Source organism: Oncorhynchus mykiss, chromosome 8 (genome assembly GCF_057628025.1).
Source record: "Oncorhynchus mykiss isolate SJ-2025 chromosome 8, ASM5762802v1, whole genome shotgun sequence".
In the NCBI taxonomy this organism is placed as follows: Eukaryota; Metazoa; Chordata; class Actinopteri; order Salmoniformes; family Salmonidae; genus Oncorhynchus; species Oncorhynchus mykiss.
This window is the reverse complement of record NC_143029.1, coordinates 79,195,438-79,216,519: the sequence shown is the minus strand read 5'-3', so window position 1 is coordinate 79,216,519 and position 21,082 is coordinate 79,195,438. Positions and strand designations below refer to the sequence as shown.

General features: G+C 41.4%; 1 long non-coding RNA gene across 3 annotated transcripts in view; it reads right to left on the bottom strand.

Annotated features, from left to right (window-relative positions):
- Window positions 1-20,397, bottom strand: part of LOC110530673 (uncharacterized) — a 127,865-nt gene extending 107,468 nt beyond the window's left edge. The window contains exons 1-2 of one of the 3 annotated variants that reach the window (XR_016482653.1): window positions 19,852-20,077; window positions 4,791-4,941 (exon numbers count right to left, since the gene is read on the bottom strand). This is a non-coding gene — a long non-coding RNA (uncharacterized LOC110530673). Of the gene's footprint in view, window positions 1-3,314; window positions 4,942-19,851; window positions 20,078-20,272 lie in introns of those variants that run through there. The other 2 variants (XR_016482652.1, XR_016482654.1) reach the window with 2 other exon arrangements.
- Window positions 20,398-21,082: the final 685 nt, after the last annotated feature.

Sequence of the window (21,082 nt, the reverse complement as noted above, 5' to 3'; positions counted from 1 at the left end):
TCTGCTTAATATGTGTATGAGACCAATACAATTTGATTTGATTTCAAGTTGTACTCGCTAAGCGTGACGTCCTATACACATTCTCACATTGTAGTTGTAACTTCTCAACAGTAAACCATCCAAATAGCAGACAACATTACTCCAATTACAAACCATGTTTTCAATAAACAACAATGACTGTTTTTGTTGCTAGAATTATTTAAGGCACATAGAAAAGCCCAGATAAATTAATCAAATATGTAAAATCATTCAATCATTTTTCAGCATCTAATATTAGCCTTGTATTTATTAGATAAATGTGTGTATTTCTAGTCAGGATTTTCCTCAGGCTGAGATAGACAAGTTTAAATTAATTAGGTGATAGAAATGTATTTTCCTAATTAGTGGCCATGGCCATCTCTTCTAGGCCTGACAGGGAGAGAAATTAAAGCTGTTCAGTCATGGTTGATCACATAAATCTTACACAGGAAAAGTTCTCGCTGTGGTGGTTCTTGCTGACTTCTTCAAAACCAACACCACTGATTAACATGTTGAGACATGTTGCATTTTCCTTATTCTGTTAATCAGTCTGAAATCTGTACTATAGTCACCTTTCATGTATTAATTAATTGTGGTTGACATTAAAACCTGTTTTATGAGGAAGCCATGACTAAATTACATGTTTAAATAGCACGCAGCAATCAAACATTCATAATAATGGTTCTCATCAACAGGCCCCTTGTCAGCCATGATATAACGGGATCAAATAATGTCACATATTCCCTCAGGACCACATTATATGAAGGGGTATACATAACACCTTTATGAAAAGAGTCATAACACCTTTATGAAAAGAGTCATAACACCTTTATGAAAACAGTCATAACACCTTTATGAAAACAGTCATAACACCTTTATGAAAACAGTCATAACACCTTTATGAAAACAGTCATAACACCTTTATGAAAACAGTCATAACACCTTTGTGTTGCAGTTTCATTAATTACAACAGTCATAACACATTTATTTCAAATCCTTCATAAGGAATTCTCGAAATTAAAGTCCCTACGAATAGCTGTTAAATTATCAGTACAAAATGCATGTTTTTACTGTCCTCGTACCCAACCCCCTGACACACTATTCACACAACAGTCTGTGAGCACTGGGTAGGCCTCAGAACATTACCCAGGTAGCATTAGCAATTTAGGGTTTATATGCCTTGCTCAAGGCCACAATGGCAGCATAGGGGTTGGAACCAGACCTGTGTGTAAATAGTACATTTCAAATACTCTAACTAGCTGTACTTGATGATTGAGCTTGCCTGGTGCAATGGAACCTACGGAATAGTCCCATGAGTGTAAAACCCATCAATCTAGCACTCTGGGCACTATTTGAACCCAATTGCAAATCCCCCTGCCAAGGCAGCAGGAGACGGCACTTGAACAGACATGTAGGTGTCATTAAACTTTTCTGAGACCTGAAGTCTTGCGTAATGCCTACGCTTAAGCTCAGCAAGGTAATACAGTCTTGTGACCTGCAGGAGACCTAGGCTAGAAACCGGTCTGTCTAATTGGTGCAGTGACCTGGATAGGTATCTGTGTGGTGAAATGAGTGGTGGAGCATAACGAAGGTGGTTCTGTGTGTTTAGTAACCTAAAGAGTTACACCCTGGGTCTCTTGTTACCTTGCTGACCTATGGGGCTGCATGTACTGTAGTCTAGAGGTTGGAGGGGAGGGCTAGCATCTGGGGGGTTGCTGGTTTGAATTCTGGGTCTGATGGATGTGAACCGGCAACTGAAGTATTGCTGGTGTCTATTCCTAGATGCCATCTCCTGATGTTGTGCTCTTGAGGAAGGAGCAACCACAAAACGGTAGGTAGTCTTCTTCTTTTTCTCTGGGGAGCTAACACAAGCCTCACACAAGGTTACTCATCATGATACACACCCCGTTGTGTGTATGTTTTGTCAGGAGTTGGGTATTGTTACATCAAAATGACAAGTTTCAGTTATACAATGGCTAACTGTGTGTGTGTGTGTGTGTGTGTGTGTGTGTGTGATTGGTGGTATGTGGCATCAAATTGAGGGAAGTAATACATAAAAACATTGATTTTGATATTGTCGTGGAAATTCTACACATGGGACACCTGATGTCAATCTTAAATGAATCATTGTTGCAAGCTGGAGAGGTCACAGTCAAACTTAGATGCATAAAGTACCAGTCTGAAGTGAGCTCTCCTGGGCAGTCTCATTAGTTCTCTTATACAGTATACTGCTGACACAGTTATATTTGCATGATTTAGCTAATTCCTCATTCATAATTATGTATAAAAAATGTTTCGTTCATGCATGTGACCGACCTCACGAGGCTTCTTCTCTCCAAGCTGAGACCTTGAAACTGAGATATCTCTTTGTTCTCAAAACAAGGTTCTGGGCATACTGCCAAATTGCTCTACTTGCTGCCTTGCTGAGCTATAGTGCTGCATGTACGAACTACAAAAGGAAAACCAGCCACGTCACGGACACCGACGTCTTGCTTCCAGACAAACGTAACACCTTTTTTGCCCACTTTGAGGATAATACAGTGCCACCGATGCGGCCGCTACCAAGGACTGTGGGCCCCCCCTCTCCTTCTCCGTTGCCGACGTGAGTAAGACATTTAAACTTGTTAACCCTCGCAAAGCTGCTGGCCCAGTCGGCATCCCTAGCCGCGTCCTCAGAGCATGCGCAGACCAGCTGGCTGGTGTGTTTACGGACATATTCAATCTCTCTCTATCCCAGTCTGCTGACCCCACATGTTTCAAGATGGCCACCATTGTTCCTGTACCAAAGAAGGCAAAGATAACTGATTGAAAGGACTATTGCCCCATAGTAGTGGCGGATTTAGGCATAGGCGACATGGGCAGCCTCCCAGAGCGGCATCTTTTGCCGGGGGCGGCATGGGGCGACCACGCAAAAAAAAAAAAAATAATAATAATTCGGAATTGTTCTGAATTGAATTTGCTTGATCTGTTTTCTAACGCTCATTTGCACGTCATGTCAATGATATCATGTCATCGTGTGGGACTGTGGGTCAGTTAAACTTGTCGGAGTGGGCGCCCTGATTCTAGTTTGTGAGCTAGGTCTCCCACTCAGAAGTACGAGATGGGGAGAGGGCGGGGGTAGGTTGACCTCAGGTCTCCCCACTGGAAGCCCGAGGTACTGGGAGCGGGGGAATCTATGAAATAGCGCTCTTCTAACTTTGTACACTAGTAATAAAAACAGTAATGGAATTAGTTGTGCAATTTAGTTTGTTTGTTTCTTGTTTGAAGTGCAATAGTGTAATAATCAGGTTCTCTTCTTTTTGAGTATGTTATTCTATTTGTGTATTGGTGTGATATAGGATGTGTGTATTGGTGTGATATAGGATTTGTGTATTGGTGTGATATAGGATTTGTGTATTGGTGTGATATAGGATTTGTGTATTGGTGTGATATAGGATTTGTGTATTGGTGTGATATAGGATTTGTGTATTGGTGGGATATAGGATTTGTGTATTGGTGTGATATAGGATTTGTGTTTTGGTGTGATATAGGATTTGTGTAATTGAGTTTTATTTGTGTTTTTTTATTAGCAATAGGGTAATAGTGTAACAATTTGATTCTCTTTTTATTTGTACTTGTATACTACAATTTATTTCCCTTTGTCTTTGTTACTTCTTTATGATATTTATCAGTCTTATTTTTGTTTGTATATTTATATTTATGTAGTTTTAAAAATTATGATTATTTATTTGTGTCGTTCCAAATGTCTGAATCAAAATTACAATTAGTGCAGAATGGTGCTTTTTTGTTGTTGGGGTGGGGGATGCTGAAAGCAGGGTGCACCCAGGGAACCATACAAGCTAAAACCGCCACTGCACCGTGGCACTCACTCCTGTCATCATGAAGTGCTTTGAGAGACTAGTCAAGGATCATATCACTTTCACCTTACCTGCCACCCACTTCAGTTATTTTTATTTTCCTTTATTTAACTAGACAAGTCAGTTAAGAACAAATTCTTATTTACAATGACGGCCTAGGAACAGTGCCTTGTTCAGGGGCAGAACGACAGATTTTTACCTTGTCAGCTCGGGGATTCGATCTTGCAACCTTTCGGTTACTAGTCCAAAACTCTAACCACTAGAATACCTGCTGACCCCAAGTTTGCATGCCGACTGTTACGTTACCCAGTTTCTGTGTTGTGGTTTGTTAGGTGTCTGTTTCAAAATGGCTTCCTGAAATCCCCCCCAAGCAGCTGATTGGTCGACTCCATGGCTAATTGGAGAGCTGACCCCCCCTCTCGTCAGGACGCAGCTGTCTCCAATTACCAAGAGAGCTGATTTAATGTCCTGTCTTGGTTGTGGCTCAGAGACAGGTTTTGTAAAGTATTGTTGTAGCCGCTGATTTGAGGTATGTGTGTGCTAATAGAACTGTGTTTTTGATTCTTGAAATTGTTTACTTACATTTGGATAATTCTGTTTCATTTGTTCCCAGGGGGGAAGGGGAAGGCACCTAGGGAGTGCTTACGCAAGAGGCCCGCGGGCATACATATACCCGTAGTATATTCACTGTCTAGGCACATTAAGTAAGACCTGGGCAGACCACCCCCTGTATTTTGGTTAGCGCACCAGGTGGGGCTAAGTTAGAGAAATATTGGGTAGGCAGGTAAGATAGGAGAGGGGGCTTTGGTTCCGTCCAGCCCCTTTTCCCCATATTACCGTATGACGGAATAAATTCCTTGTAAATGGTAAATTCTCTGCCTTTTGTCATCCTTACTTGCACCTACAGTCCCATACCTCTTTCACTTCACAGAGGGTTGAGTTGTAGCAGGTTGTTGTGTTCCCTCTTCACAGAGGCATGCGTAACACCGACCCCAAGTTTGCATACCGCCCCAACAGGTCCACCGATGATGCAATAGCCATCACACTGCACACTGCCCAATCTCATCTGGAAAAGAGGAATAACTATGTAAGAATGCTGTTCATTGACTACAGCTCATCCTTCAACACCATAGTACCCTCTGAGCTCATCAATAAGCTTAAGGCCCTGTGTCCTAACCCGCCCTGAGCAAGATGGCATAGCAGCCGGACGTGTGTTTTGTCTTGTCCCGTCCTGTCCCGTGTATGTATAGTTTTCTTCATATACAGTTAAAGTTGGAAATTTACATACACTTAGGTTGGAGTCATTAAAACTCATTTTTCAACCACTCCACACATTTCTTGTTAACAAACTATAGTTTTGGCAGGTCGGTTAGGACATCTACTGTGTGCATGACACAAGTAATGTTTCCAACAATTGTTTACAGACAGATTATTTCACTTATAATTCACTATACCACATTTCCAGTGGGTCAGAAGTTTACATACACTAAGTTGACTGTGCCTTTAAACAGGATGGAAAATTCCCCAAAATTATGTCATGGCTTTAGAAGCTTCTGATAGGCTAATTGACATAATTTGAGTCAATTGGAGGTGTACCTATGGATCTATTTCTAGGCCTACCTTCAAACTGCTTTCAGGAAGCAGAAAAGTTAACGAATGTCCAGTATGGCATAGTCTCTCCTGGTTGGGTTGAAATTAAGTTTAACTGTTGTCAGTTGAGCAACATCAAGCCTTGTTAATTTATTTTTTATCTTTATTTAACTAGGCAAGTCAGTTAAGAACAAATTATTATTTTCAATGACAGCCTGCAAGGGAACAGTCAGTTACCATGTCAGCTCTGGGTTTCAATCCAGCAACCTTTTGGTTACTGGCCCAACGCTCTAACCACTAGGCTTCCTGCCTCTAACCACTAGGCTACCTGTCTCTAACCACTAGGCTTCCTGCCTCTAACCACTAGGCTTCCTGCCTCTAACCACTAGGCTACCTGCCTCTAACCACTAGGCTACCTGCCTCTAACCACTAGGCTTCCTGCCTCTAACCACTAGGCTACCTGCCTCTAACCACTAGGCTTCCTGCCTCTAACCACTAGGCTTCCTGCCTCTAACCACTAGGTTTCCTGCCTCTAACCACTAGGCTTCCTGCCTCTCACCACTAGGCTACCTGTCTCTAACCACTAGGCTTCCTGCCTCTAACCACTAGGCTACCTGCCTCTAACCACTAGGCTTCCTGCCTCTAACCACTAGGCTTCCTGCCTCTAACCACTAGGCTACCTGCCTCTAACCACTAGGCTACCTGCCTCTAACCACTCAGCTTCCTGCCTCTAACCACTAGGCTACCTGCCTCTAACCACTAGGCTTCCTGCCTCTAACCACTAGGCTTCCTGCCTCTAACCACTAGGCTTCCTGCCTCTAACCACTAGGCTTCCTGCCTCTACCCACTAGGCTACCTGCCTCTAACCACTAGGCTTCCTGCCTCTAACCACTAGGCTACCTGCCTCTAACCACTAGGCTACCTGCCGCCCCTTGTGGGGGATCGGTGTGGCCAAAGTCTATGCCCTTGAGATCATTTATTGAATTTAGGGTATCTTTGATAGCGCATACTGAGGCCGGAGACATGCACAGAATTAAACAACCCAGGAAGCCCCTTCAAACCATTGCCAACCTATGACAAAACAACATTTGCACATTCAGTAAACCATAAACAAATAAATACATCTGTAACTTACTTCTAGTGGTTGGCAATACGTTAAAAGTTTTAGGACCCCCAAATACATCAGAAAATATTTGACAAGCTTAATTTTGGAGTGAATTGTCACTATATCGGAGCTATGTCCCAATATGTATGGGGCTGTGTTTGTTAAAACTTCTTCAGGATAATGCGATTAGCATGAGGTTGTTAGTAACAAGAAGGTAATGATCTTGTGTGTATTTGAAAATGTTTAAACTTGGGGACCCCCAAAACATCAGTAAATATTTGACAAACTTAATTTTGGAGTGAATTGTCACTATATCGGAGCTATGTCCCAATATGTACTCTAAGGTTTTCCAAACAAACTTTTGGAAACTTGTAAACACGATCAATACTGTAATATGATGTAATAAGTCCTCACATCAAAATAAAACAAATGAGTTCCATTAAAAAATCTCACTCACCTTCTTGTGCAGCCTACTACCAGAATCTAGATTTGTTTCTCACTTCTCTATCAACAGAACCCAATAAGAAGGTTTTGAGGATAAATACACAACACAGAGTTTTAGAGGATGAGAGGACGAGAGTACTAAATTAAATATAGTACTAATGGTCAATAGCGAATTGTAAATGGGAGTTGGTTTTCAGTTCAACATCTGTTTAGAATCTGTGGAATGTTACTCCTGAACTCAGAGTGACGTGTGCTACATGTGCCACGTTGTCATTGGTCTGTACATTGAGTAGGGGGCAGGATACTTGTTATTTGACCATTGGCTATGTTGTACTGCAATAACTTCTGATTGGTCAACCCCAGGCTAGGGTGGGGGGTCAAGCTTTCACCTCAAGCTCAAACCACTGATAGAGGAAAAGCCAATATCATCTGGTGTGGTATCCCGAAGAGGCTATGGGACCAGGGTGTAATGGTGGTGCTTCAAAGGAACAATGGAAGTGAGAGTAAACTAGACAGATCATTGGTCAGGGACAAAGCCTCTGGGAGCTATAACACCTCGGTACCCCATAGCCTTTCAGGTTATGTGGATATAGGACTCGTTTTACTGTGGATATAGATACTTTTGTACCTGTTTCCTCCAGCATCTTCACAATGTCCTTTGCTGTTGTTCTGGGATTGATTTGCACTTTTCGCTCTAGGAGACAGAACGCTTCTCCTTCCTGAGCAGTATGATGGCTGCTTGGTCCCATGGTGTTTATACTTGCGTACTATTGTTTGTACAAATGAACGTGGTACCTTCAGCCATTTGGAAATTGCTCCCAAGGATGAACCAGACTTGTGGAGGTCTACACATTTTTTCTGAGGTCTTGGCTGATTTCTTTTGATTTTCCCATGATGTCAAGAAAAGAGGCACTGAGTTTGAAGGTAGGCCTTGAAATACATCTACAGGTACACCTCCAATTGACTCAAATTATGTTATTAGCCTATCAGATGCTTCTACAGCCATGACATAATTTTCTGGATTTTTCCAAGCTGTTTAAAGGCACAGTCAACTTAGTGTATGTGAACTTCTGACCCACTGGAATTGTGACACACTGAATTATAAGTGAAATAATCTGTCTGTAAATTTTTGGGGGAAAAATGACATGTGTCATGCACAAAGTAGATGCCCTAACTGACTTGCCAAAACCCTAGTTTGTTCACAATAAATTTGTGAAGTGGTTGAAAAATGAGTTTTAATGATTCCAACCTAGGTGTATGTAAACTTCCGACTTCAACTGTATGTCTATGTCCTGGAAATGTTTAGTTTTTACTTACAACCTCATACCCATGGTGTTTATACTTGCGTACTATTGTTTGTACAAATGAACGTGGTACCTTCAGCCATTTGGAAATTGCTCCCAAGGATGAACCAGACTTGTGGAGGTCTACACATTTTTTCTGAGGTCTTGGCTGATTTCTTTTGATTTTCCCATGATGTCAAGAAAAGAGGCACTGAGTTTGAAGGTAGGCCTTGAAATACATCTACAGGTACACCTCCAATTGACTCAAATTATGTTATTAGCCTATCAGATGCTTCTACAGCCATGACATCATTTTCTGGATTTTTCCAAGCTGTTTAAAGGCACAGTCAACTTAGTGTATGTAAACTTCTGACCCACTGGAATTGTGACACACTGAATTATAAGTGAAATAATCTGTCTGTAAATTTTTGGGGGAAAAATGACATGTGTCATGCACAAAGTAGATGCCCTAACTGACTTGCCAAAACCATAGTTTGTTCACAATAAATTTGTGAATTGGTTGAAAAATGAGTTTTAATGATTCCAACCTAGGTGTATGTAAACTTCCGACTTCAACTGTATGTCTATGTCCTGGAAATTTTTATTTTTTACTTACAACCTCATACTCATCAGATTAGCCCACGTTAGCTCAGCTAAGGTTAAACGGGGAGATCAAGCTGATCCTAACTGTTATAGGCCTATTTCTATTGTGCCCTGTTTATCAAAAGTGTTGGAGAAACTTGTCAATATTCCATTTACTGGATTTCTTGATGTCTATGGCATTCTCTCTGGTATGTAATCTGGTTTCCGCTCAAGTTATGGATGTGTCACTGCAACATTAAGGGTCCTCAATGATGTCACCATTGCCCTTGATTCTAAGCAATGTTGTGCTGCTATTTTTATTGACTTGGCCAAAGTTTTTGATACGGTAGACTGGCTGGCTAAGGAGTATTGGTGTCTGAGGGGTCATTGGCCTGGTTTGCTAACTACCTCTCTCAAAGAGTGCAGTGTATGAAGTCAGAACATCTGCTGTGTCAGCCACTGCCTGTCACCAAGGGTGTACCCCAAGGCTCGAACATAGGCCCCACGCTCTTCTCAATTTACATAGACAACAAAGCTCAGGCAGTAGGAAGCTCTCTCATCCATTTATATCCAGATGATACAGTCTTATACTCAGCTGGCCCCTGCCCAGATTTTGTGTTAAATACTCTACAACAAAGCTTTCTTAGTGTCCAACAAGCTTTCTCTGCCCTTAACCTTGTTCTGAACACCTCCAAAACAAAGGTCATGTGGTTTGGTAAGAAGAATGCCCCTCTTCCTACAGATGTGATTACTACCTCTGAGGGTTTAGAGCTTGAGGTAGTCACCCCATACAAGTACTTGGGAGTATGGCTAGACGGTACACTGTCCTCTCAGCACATGTCAAAGCTGCAGGCTAAAGTTAAATCTAGACTTGGTTTCCTCTATCACAATCGCTCCTCTTTCACCCCAGCTGCCAAACTAACCCTGATTCAGATGACCATCCTACCCATGCTAGATTATGGAGACATAATTTATAAATCGGCAGGTAAGGGTGCTCTTGAGCGGCTAGATATTCTTTACCATTCGGCCATCAGATTTGCCACCAATATTGGACACATCACTGAACTCTATACTCTTCTGTAAACTGGTCATCTCTGTATACCTATACCCCTCGCAAGACCCACTGGTTGATGCTTATCTCACTCCTCCCTATCTGAGATATCTACTGCAGCCCTCATCCTCCACATACAACACCCATTCTGTCAGTCACATTCTGTTAAAGGTCCCCAACGCATACACATCCCTGGGTTGTTTGTCTTTTCAGTTTGCTGCAGCTAGTGACTGGAACAAGCTGCAACAAACACTCAAACTGGACAGTTTTATCTCTTCCTTCAAAGACTCAATCATGGACACTCTTACTGACAGTTGTGGCTGCTTTGCGTGATGTATTGTTGTCTCTACCTTCTTGCCATTTGTGCTTTTGTCTGTTCCCAATAATGTTTGTAACCTGTCTTGTATTGCTACCATGTTGTGCTGCCATGTGTGTTTCTACCATGTTGTCATGTTGTGTTGCTACCATGCTGTGTTGTCATGTGTTGCTGCCATGCTATGTTGTTGTCTAAGGTCTTTCTTTATGTAGTGTTGTGTTGTCTCTCTTGTCGTGATGTGTGTTGGGTCCTATATTTTTATTTAATTTATTTGTATTTTTAATCCCCGGAGCCCGCAGGAGGCCTTTTGCCTTTTGGTAGGCAGTCATTGTAAATAACAATTAGTTCTTAACTGACTTGCCTAGTTAAATAAAGGTTAAATAAAATACTAATTCTAGGGTTTTTCTTTAGTGTGGCTATTTTCTATGTTGTAGAATAATAGTGAAGATATCAAAACAATGAAATAACACACATGGAATCATGTAGTAACCAAAAAAGTAATACATCAAAATATATTTTATATTTGAGATTCTTCAAAGTAGCCGTCCTTTGCCTTGATGACAGCTTTGCACACTCTTGGCATTCTCTCAAACAGCTTCACCTGGAATGCTTTTTCAACAGTCTTGAAGTAGTTCCCACATATGCTGAGCACTTGTTGGCTGTGGATCAGGTATGACAGCAATCCATGCTTTGGTTTAGTTTCCCTGGCACTGTTTCCACATGCTAACATTTGAGCATTTGTGGCACAAATCCCATTCAAGTCAAGGGACCAATATTATATCCAAATTGTCCAAAAGTATCTAAAATTGATTGTGAAGTTCAACAAATTCATTTACAGATATGTTGAACATGATGAGTTAAAAATGCTAATATCGGTCCACTGTATTTAATGGGATTTGCGCCACAAATGCTAAATCGTTAGCATGTGAAAACAGTGCCAGGGAAACTAAAGCATTACAAAGCATATACAGTGCCTTCGGAAAGTATTCAGACCTTTGACTTTTTCCACATTTGATTAGGTTAGAGCCTTATTCTAAAAATGTATTATTTGTTTTTAATTCTCATCAATCTGCACACAATACCCCATAATGATGAAGCAAAAACAGGTTTTTAAAAATGTAAAAAATAGCCATAGGTCTTCTTGGGTATGACGCTACAAGCTTGGCACACCTGTATTTGGGGAGTTTCTCCCATTTGTCTCTGTAGATCCTCTCAAGCTCTGTCAGGTTGGATGTGGAGCATTGCTGCACAGCTATTTTCAGGTCTCTCCAGAGATGTTCGATTGGGTTCAAGTCTGGGCTCTGGCTGGGCCACTCAAGGACATTCAGACTCATCCCGAAGCAATTCCTGCATTGTCTTGGCTGTGACCTTAGGGTCGTTGTCCTGTTGAAAGGTGAATGTTCGCCCCGTTCTGAGGTCCTGAGCACTCTGGGGCAGGTTTTCATCAAGGATCTCTCTGTACTTTTCTCCGTTCATCTTTCCCTCGATCCTGACTAGTCTCCCAGTCCCTGCCGCTGAAAAACACCCCTGCAGCATGATGCTGCCACCACCATGCTTCACCGTAGGGATGGTGCCATGTTTCCTCCAGACGTGGTGCTTGGTATTCAGGCCAAAGAGTTCAATCTTGGTTTCATCAGATCAGAGAATCTTGTTTGTCATGGTCTGAGAGTCCTTTAGGTGCCTTTAGGCTAACTCCAACAGGCTGTCATGTGCCAATTCATGAGAAGTGTCTTCCGTCTGGCCACTCTACCATAAAGGCCTGATTGGTAGAGCGCTGCAGAGATGGTTTCCCATCTGGAAGGTTCTCCCAACTCCACAGAGGAACTCTAGAGCTCTGTCAGTGACCATCATATTCTTGGTTACCTAGCTGACCAAGGCCCTTCTCCCCCGATCGCTCAGTTTTGCCAGGCTGCCAGCTCTAGGAAGAGTCTTGCTGGTTCTAAACTTCTTCCATTTAAGAATGATGCAGGCCACTGTGTTCTTGGGGATCTTCAATGCTGCACAATTGTTTTTGTATCCTTCTCCAGATCTGAGCCTTGACACAATCCTGTCTTGGAGCATGGTTTTTGCTCTGACGTGCACTGTAAACTGTGGGACCTTATTTAGAAAGGTGTGTACCTTTCCAAACAATGTCCAATCAATTGAATTTACCACAGGTGGACTCCAATCAATTTTTAGAAACATCTCAAGGATGATCAATGGAAACAGGCATGCACCTGAACTCAATTTCGAGCCTCATAGCAAAGGGTCTGAATACTTAAGTACATTTTTTTTTTTATGATGCATTTGCTAAATTTTCTCAAACTGTTTTGGTTTTCTCATTCTGGGGTATTGTGTGTCAATTACTGAGGATAGTTTTTTAATCCATTTTAAAATAAGTCTGTAGCGTATACAAAATGTGGAATAAGTCTCTGGATCTGAAGACTTTCCAAAGGCACTGTAAATATGTCTGGATTTGATTAGAGCTTTGATCAGCCATATATTAAATACATTTAATGAGCCCAAGTCCAAAAAATACCAAATGAATGTGCTGTGTATGACAGGCTACCACACATTATGCATAACATAAATACATAGATGTAGCTAGCTCTATGCACTCTTGGGTAAATAAAACTAGCCCCTCTAAGCGAATATTTTGGAGTGTGAACTGTATTACTGTATTGTATTATACTGTAGCCTATTATATGAGCTGGAATTATTCACATCGTTCAAACCAGGATAAAGCAGAAGAGGGCATGCAATTCTGGTGCATCACATGCTGCCTACAAAGTAACAAGTATAGGGTAGTGAATTTGATTTTAATTTTGAAATACAAAAGGGCCTATTTGATGAATTAGTAAGCTGACGAGTATATAGCCTACCCTTTTATAATATTTACCCTGATGTTATTATCCTGTACCTCCCCTTTCTCTCTCTATTGTTGCTTCATTCCTTCCTCGCTTTCAACAGTTAAATGAAATACGTTTGTGTCCTTATCCTCATCATTATAATGACATGCTTGAATAATATAGGACTGGAATGAGATGCAGAAGGCTTTCACTTCACTTCACGAGGTTTGAATGGTTATGGGTCTGAATAAATAACTGCTATAGCCTACCGCCATCGCGCATTAACCACTTGTGAGTTATATTGGCTGATGCATTTAACATTTATCAAAAAAGAGCTTGGGTAAATTAGACGAGCATTCATTCTTTATATAACTGTAGCACAGGCTATGCTGCAGAAAATGTAGGTCTACCTGTCACAAGAAATAAACTTACTATGACAAGATGATAGGTCTATATGCATTGTGAACTGCTCTCCATACTGAGATGGGCTGTCTGTCCCCACCCTGAGAGTTGATTCATGAAGAGGCTGTACAGAACCCATGTTATTTTTTGCATTAAAAGTGTTGCATATCAGTTTGCAAACAATTTTAAAAAATTGCTCAGTTTTCTGTCACTCATGGGCACGCTACAAGGAGAGCTCGAAAATTCAAACGCCTTGGGTGCTGCCATAGAGTTACATTAGATGTGCCCATTCAAGAAGGCTCAAGGTCATTGGCCACAGATAAAATTACGTCAAATCACGTTAAATCTACCGTAGCTTTGATTGGACTGATCATGTCAACAACATGCTTTCAAAATCTTAGCTAGCAAACTAGCAGTCATCATCATGAATCAAGTCAACCATCACCTGGCAAATCCTTTTCAATCCTTGTCATTTGAAGATAATATTATGAAGAGAAATTATAGATACAAGGTATCGGTGCTCATCGGCCATTGGACATTAACATTACACAACAAGTTGGAAATTGCAAATGAATGGTTTGGAAGAAATCAGTTGCTAACTGCAAGAATTGCAAAGCAATCACTAGCCTGCTATTCAGTGGAGTGGGTGTGTGGTCCAAGGGTCTCTTTCCCAAACTTCAAAGAATAAACACTCAAAATGTAAGACAACTAGGAACTTGGAAAAAAAACAAGCACCGACTAAGAAAATAGGTTTTGAACGGTCATCCAAATCGGAATTCCAAGTCGGGAACTCAGGCCTCTTACTAGAGCTCTGACCTGAAGGTCACTGACGTCATGATTCAACCTTGCTTTTTTTCCGAATTCCCAGTTGCCTTGAAAGCACCATAAATCCAGAGAATGCCAGACTTTGATGACCAAGTTTGATGACAAAATTTGCCCACTGTACCACATTCCTGTTCAAGTGAGCACAGCACAACTAGGTGAATCAAAACATTTATTGTATGCTGCAGCATAAATTATGTAATATGCCAATATGTAAACTGTAGCTAAGAAAGTAATACTAAGTGTATGTTGTGTAGTAAGCTGTTAATAGCCCATGTGCCTCACCCTAATTATTTGGTCCCTTTTCCCCTCATAATTTAGCCTACTGTTCTGACTCAGTGGTGCACATGTAGCCTATAGCCTGTTTTAGAGATAGTCATCATCAAATATTATAAGAGCCTTTATTTATCCTATGGTTCTGACTTGGTATACAGGGAAATACTGTAAGAACGACCCATATTCTGAATTCTGTCACTGTACATTTCTAAAGTGCTGAACAAATAGTTAGATTGAATACTTCCGTCCTAGCTCGCTCATGAATGTCATAATCTAAATTACGGATTGCCTCCTATCCACTCGTCATCCCCTTATGCCATAGTTTGTACATTCAATTGTGAGTAGAAACCACATTTGTTCAAGCAAGTCAGCCATGTCAACTATGATTTTTTTTAAAGCAGTAAATGAGGCTGAATGAACTGTTTCGCAGCCAGAGAAGGCTCCGCTGATAGCCAGGTGTAGCAGTGGTAAGATGTTGGGACTGCTGTTGGGACTCTGCTCTTGGGACAGCTTTTTGTAGGCCCTAACAGTTTTTGGGCACCATTTGTTACAGTTATAGTGCAATTAATGTATTGTTTAGTGTTGTAGTGGCTTTGCTGGCATGTATCTCCGTTTATTTATTTTTTTGGCCCACCAAGATTTTCATGCTAAAATCACCACTGACATTGCCAATAATTGAACTGTTGCATTTCACATCATGCTGTTCATATATATAATGTATTATCAATTACCGGTTTCTCGCAGTTTTTAAACCTGGGAAAAGGGAGAGGTTTTGGGTGGTAAATGTTGGTAAATCTCGGTAACTGGATTCCCGCCATTCAACCCCAATATAAACCCTAAATTGCTAATGCTACCTGGGTAATGCTCTGATGCTTCGTGAGTAGTGTGTCAGGGGCTTGGGTACTAAAGAAATATGCATTTTCATTGTACTTATAAATAAAGAGCTATCCAAAGGGACTTTTATTTTGAGAATTCCTCACGAATGGTGTTGAATACATGTGTAATGAATGATACTGTAACACACAAAGTTCTATGACTGGTTACATAAAGGTGTTATGACTGGTTTCATAAAGGTGTTCCTAGTACACATGTCAGACTGAATAAGGAAAATGTAACGTGTTTGGCAATTTGATGTCTCAACGTGTTAATCAACAGTGTTGGTTTTGAAGAAGTCAGCAAGAACAACCACAGCGAAAGAGGTTTCCCTGTGCAAGTGTTGCGATCTTATCTTTGCCTTCACCAAAAGTCTGTCAAAACTGTTGCCATGCCTAAGGCCAAAAGCATGAATATGAATACATACCGACTCCATAGTACACTCAGAACAAATGTTTGATACCGTTACATGTAGTCTGTCCTCTTATAGCTCCTCCTACCAGCCTCTGCTGTTCTAGGTTGAACCTGTTTTGGTTCCAGGTAGAACCCTTTTGAGATCCATGTAGAACCCTCTGTGGAAAGGGTACTAAATGGACAACTGAAGGCGGCAGGGTAGCCTAGTGGTTAGAGCGTTGGACTAGTAACCAGAAGGTTGAAAGTTCAAATCCTTGAGCTGACAAGGTACAGATCTGTTGTTCTGCCCCTGAACAGGCAGCTAACCCACTGTTCCTAGGCTGTCATTGAAAATAAGAATTTGTTCTTAACTGACTTGCCTAGTTAAATAAAGGTTTAAAAATAAGTATTCTCCTACAGACACAGCCAAAGAACCCTTTTAGGTTCTAGATGGTGCTTACATATGGAGTTGCCTACTTTAATTCCAATACATGTTATAGACAAAAAATAAATAGATTGTTTAGCTGTGGGTTGTTTTAACATGTAGATGATAAGGTGCTCTCTGGATCAAGGGATTAAAACAATGGGATACAACATGTTTATACTCTATACCAGGTATCTTCAACTAGATATAGCAGTTGGATCATTTTTCTTTTTGAGTGGATGGCCGGCGGGCCGGGAACGTAAGTACTAATCATTTGTAGTCTGCAAATAGACCGTGAGAAGCCCAAACAGATACAATGTTTGACTAAAACATAATCATTTCAAACATTGCTTACATTTGTATACGATCACGTGTCTCTCTATTATGCGTGGGGATACTTTGAAACACATTTCTTAAATTGAAATGAACTTGGAGCTGATTTCCTGGTGTTTTTAAAGTATTTTATGTCCAACAATAAAAAATAAATATTTTTGGGCTCAGAACTTGGGGGGGGGGGGGGCAAATAAACCCACCTGCGGGACAAATTTGGTGCCATTTGTGGAACCCTGCTCTATGTACTGTTGCTGATTCAAACAATGAAGGCACTCTTGCCAACACAATAAATGAGGCTCTAATTCAGGCAATTGCAGATAAAATAACCACACTGCTGGAATGTTTGCAATGTATACTGAACAAAAAAGTAAATGCAACATGCAACAATTTCAACTTTTACTGAGTTTGAGTTCATATAAGGACATCAGTCAATTTAAATAAATAAATTAGGCCACACCTCTGGATTTTACATCACTGGGCAGGGGTGCAGCTATATTTGGGTCTGGGAGGGCATAATTCCACCCACTTGGGAGCCAGGCCAACCAACCGGGGACCCTAAAGGGATTTATTACAGACAGAAAAACAGTTTTATCAGCTGTTCCTGGTGGCTGGTCTCAGAACATCACGCAGGTCGAGAAGCTGTATGTGGAGGTCCTGGGCTGGCACAGTCAGAGGTCACCAAGCGCAACATAGCTTCAGCGTGTAAATCAGCTAGAAAGATGTGTCGGCATCGAGTAATGGTCTCTGGCCCCCTCCCAGTTAGGGGGAGTGATGAGCTCTACAGCAGAGTCTCACAACTCAATCGCTGGTTGAAAACTGTTTTCTGCCCCTGGCCTGCTGAGGAGTGAAGGACTCCATCCTAGCTGGAGGGGTACTCTCATCTTATCTACCAACATAGACAGGGCTCTAACTCCCCTAGCTCCACAATGAGATAGGGTGCAGGCCAGGCAGCAGGCTGTTAGCCAGCCTGCAAGCTTAGTGGAGTTTGCCACTAGCACAGTCAGTGTAGTCAGGTCAGCTATCCCCATTGAGACCGTGTCTGTGCCTCGACCTAGGTTGGGCAAAACTAGCAATCGCCTTAGCAATCTCACTAGGATAAAGACCTCCTCCATTCCTGCCATTATTGAAAGAGACTGTGATACCTCACATCTCAAATTAGGGCTACTTAATGTTAGATCCCTCACTTCAAAGAAACTTATAGTCAATGAACTAATCACTGATCATAATCTTGATGTGATTGGCCTGACTGAAACATGGCTTAAGCCTGATGAATTTATTGTGTTAAATGAGGCCTCACCTCCTGGTTACACTAGTGACCATATTCCCCGTGCATCCCGCAAATGCAAATTTCAATTTACAAAAAAATGACGTTTTCGTCTTTTGAGCTTCTAGTCATGACATCTATGCAGACTACTCAATCACATTTTACAGGTACTGTTTACAGGCCTCCAGGGCCATATACAGCGTTCCTCACTGAGTTCCCTGAATTCCTATCAGACCTTGTAGTCATAGCAGATAATATGGTAATTTTTGGTGACTTTAATATTCACATGGAAAAGTCCACAGACCCACTCCAAAAGGCTTTCGGAGCCATCATCGACTCAGTGGGTTTTGTTCAACATGTCTCTGGACCTACACACTGTCACAGTCATACTCTGGACCTAGTTTTGTCCCATGGAATAAATGTTGTGGATCTTAATGTTTTTCCTCAAAATCCTGGACTATCAGACCACCATTTTATTACGTTTGCAATCGCAACAAATAATCTGCTCAGACCCCAACCAAGGAGCATCAAAAGTCATGCTATAAATTCTCAGACAACACAAATCTTCCTTGATGCCCTTCCAGACTCCCTCTGCCTACCCAAGGACGTCAGAGGACAAAAATCAGTTAAACACCTAACTGAGGAACTCAATTTAACCTTGAGCAATACCCTAGATGCAGTTGCAAACCTAAAAACTAAAAACATTTGTCATAAGAAACTAGCTCCCTGGTATACATAAACTACCCAAGCTCTGAAGCAAGTTTCCAGAAAATTGGAACGGAAATGGCGCCACACCAAACTGGAAGTCTTCCGACTAGTTTGGAAAGACAGTATCGAAGAGCCCTCACTGCTACTCGATCATCCTATTTTTCCAACATAATTGAGGAAAATAAGAACAATCCAAAATTTAGTTTTGATACTGTCGCAAAGCTAACTAAAAAGCAGCATTCCCCAAGTGAGGATGGCTTTCCCTTCAGTAGTAATAAATTCATAAACTTCTTTGAGGAAAAGATCATTATCATTAGAAAGCAAATTACAAGTTCTGGCCTGGTTTAGACCTTATCTATCGGAAAGATATCAGTTTGTCTCTGTGAATGGTTTGTCCTCTGACAAATCAACTGTAAATTTCGGTGTTCCTCAAGGTTCCGTTTTAGGACTACTATTGTTTTCACTATATATTTTACCTCTTGGGGATGTCATTTGAAAACATAATGTTAACTTTCACTGCTATGCGGATGACACACAGCTGTACATTTCAATTAAACATGGTGAAGCCCCTAAAATGCCCTCGCTAGAAGCCTGTGTTTCAGACATAGGAAGTGGATGGCTGCAAACGTTCTACTTTTAAACTGGGACAAAACAGAGATGCTTGTTCTAAGTCCCAAGAAACAAAGAGACCTTCTGTTGAATCTGACAATTAATCTTGATGGTTATACAGTCGTCTCAAATAAAACTGTGAAGGACCTCGGCGTTACTCTGGACCCTGATCTCTCTTTTGCCGAACATATCAAGACTGTTTCAAGGACAGCTTTTTCCATCTACATAACATTGCAAAAATCTGAAACTTTCTGTCCAAAAATGATGCAGAAAAATGTATCCATGCTTTTGTTACTTCTAGATTAGACTACTGCAATGGTCTACTTTCCGGCTACCCAGATAAAGTACGAAATAAACTTCAGTTAGTGCTAAATACGGCTGCTAGAATCCTGACTAGAAGCAAAAAATGTGATCATATTAGTCCAGTGCTAGCCTCCCTGCACTGGCTTCCTGTTAAGGCAAGGGCTGATTTCAAGGTTTTACTGCTAACCTACAAAGCATTACATGGGCTTGCCCCTACCTATCTTTCCGATTAGGTCCTGCTGTATATACCTACATGTATGCTACGGTCACAAGATGCAGGCCTCCTAATTGTCCCTGGAATTTCTAAGCAAACAGCTGGAGGCAGGGCTTTCTCCTATAGAGCTCCATTTTTATGGGATGGTCTGCCTACCCATGTGAGAGACGCAGACTCGGTCTCATCCTTTAAGTCTTTACTGAAGACTCATCTCTTCGGTGGGTCATATCATTGAGTGTAGTCTGGCCCAGGAGTGTGAAGGTGATCGGAAAGGCTCTGGAGCAACGAACCGCCTTTGCTGTCTCTGCCTGGCCAGTTCAACTCTCTCCACCGGGATTCTCTGCCTCTAACCCTATTACAGGGGCTGAGTCACTGGCTTATTGATGCTCTTTCATGCCGTCCGTAGGAGGGGTGCGTCACAAGAGTGGGTTGAGTCACTGACGTGATCTTCCTGTCTGGGTTAGCGCCCCCCCCCCCCCCCCTTGGGCTATTGGACCAATATGTCCTAATATGTACTCTAAGGTTTTCCAAAATAATATCTGGAAACAAATTAGTTACCATAAAACATCTCACTCACCTTCTTGTGCAGCCTACCACCAGAATCTAGTTTTGACTAGTCTTTTCTGTCAACAGATCCCAGGATGGAAACGGACTAAAAGGTGCTTCTTGTAGCCTACATACACATAACCAGTACACAGGGCTGAAAATGTAATGAGCGAGGTCTGTCAGATACATAATGCAGATTCAAAATAAGGGTCAGCAAAACATCACTGTCCTCATTTGGTTACAGTAAAATTAGTAACAGTACTGTTATTTAGGTTATTTATCCAGTCCAAATAAATATTTTACATTTGACAGTACCTCATTTGACCCTTCAGAGAATACTGACAAAATAAAATGTATTTCAAACGAGTCAAGATTTTCCTCTTGCTTAGATAGACAGACAGGGCCCAGCCAAGCACACCCCATTTCCTTCCTCTCTTATCTCCCATTGCACATGGAGTGTGTGTTGCCCTACTGAGAACAGAAGTGGTTTCCTCAATATTATCTCATTGTTAATAAAGTTCTTTAACTGACATGTCGCATGACTATGCTACATGATACTGACATTTTAGGGTTATGGTGTCTGTATGTGACCTTATTTTTCTTTCCCAGTGCAGCACATTGTGATGGCCCTGAATTTTTCTGAACTTCTCGGTGCTTCCTCTCTCTGTCCTCCATTTTATGGTCAGCAAGCAGTTCTTGCACCTTGCAGTGGTCAGGTGTTCTTGCGAGCCACTTTAAAGTTTACCGTCAATGTTAGCACACGTCAATGTTAGCACACTATAACTGTATTGTGTAGAGGTGTATAGACTGCAGCTGTGTTCTGCTACAATAATTCATGTTC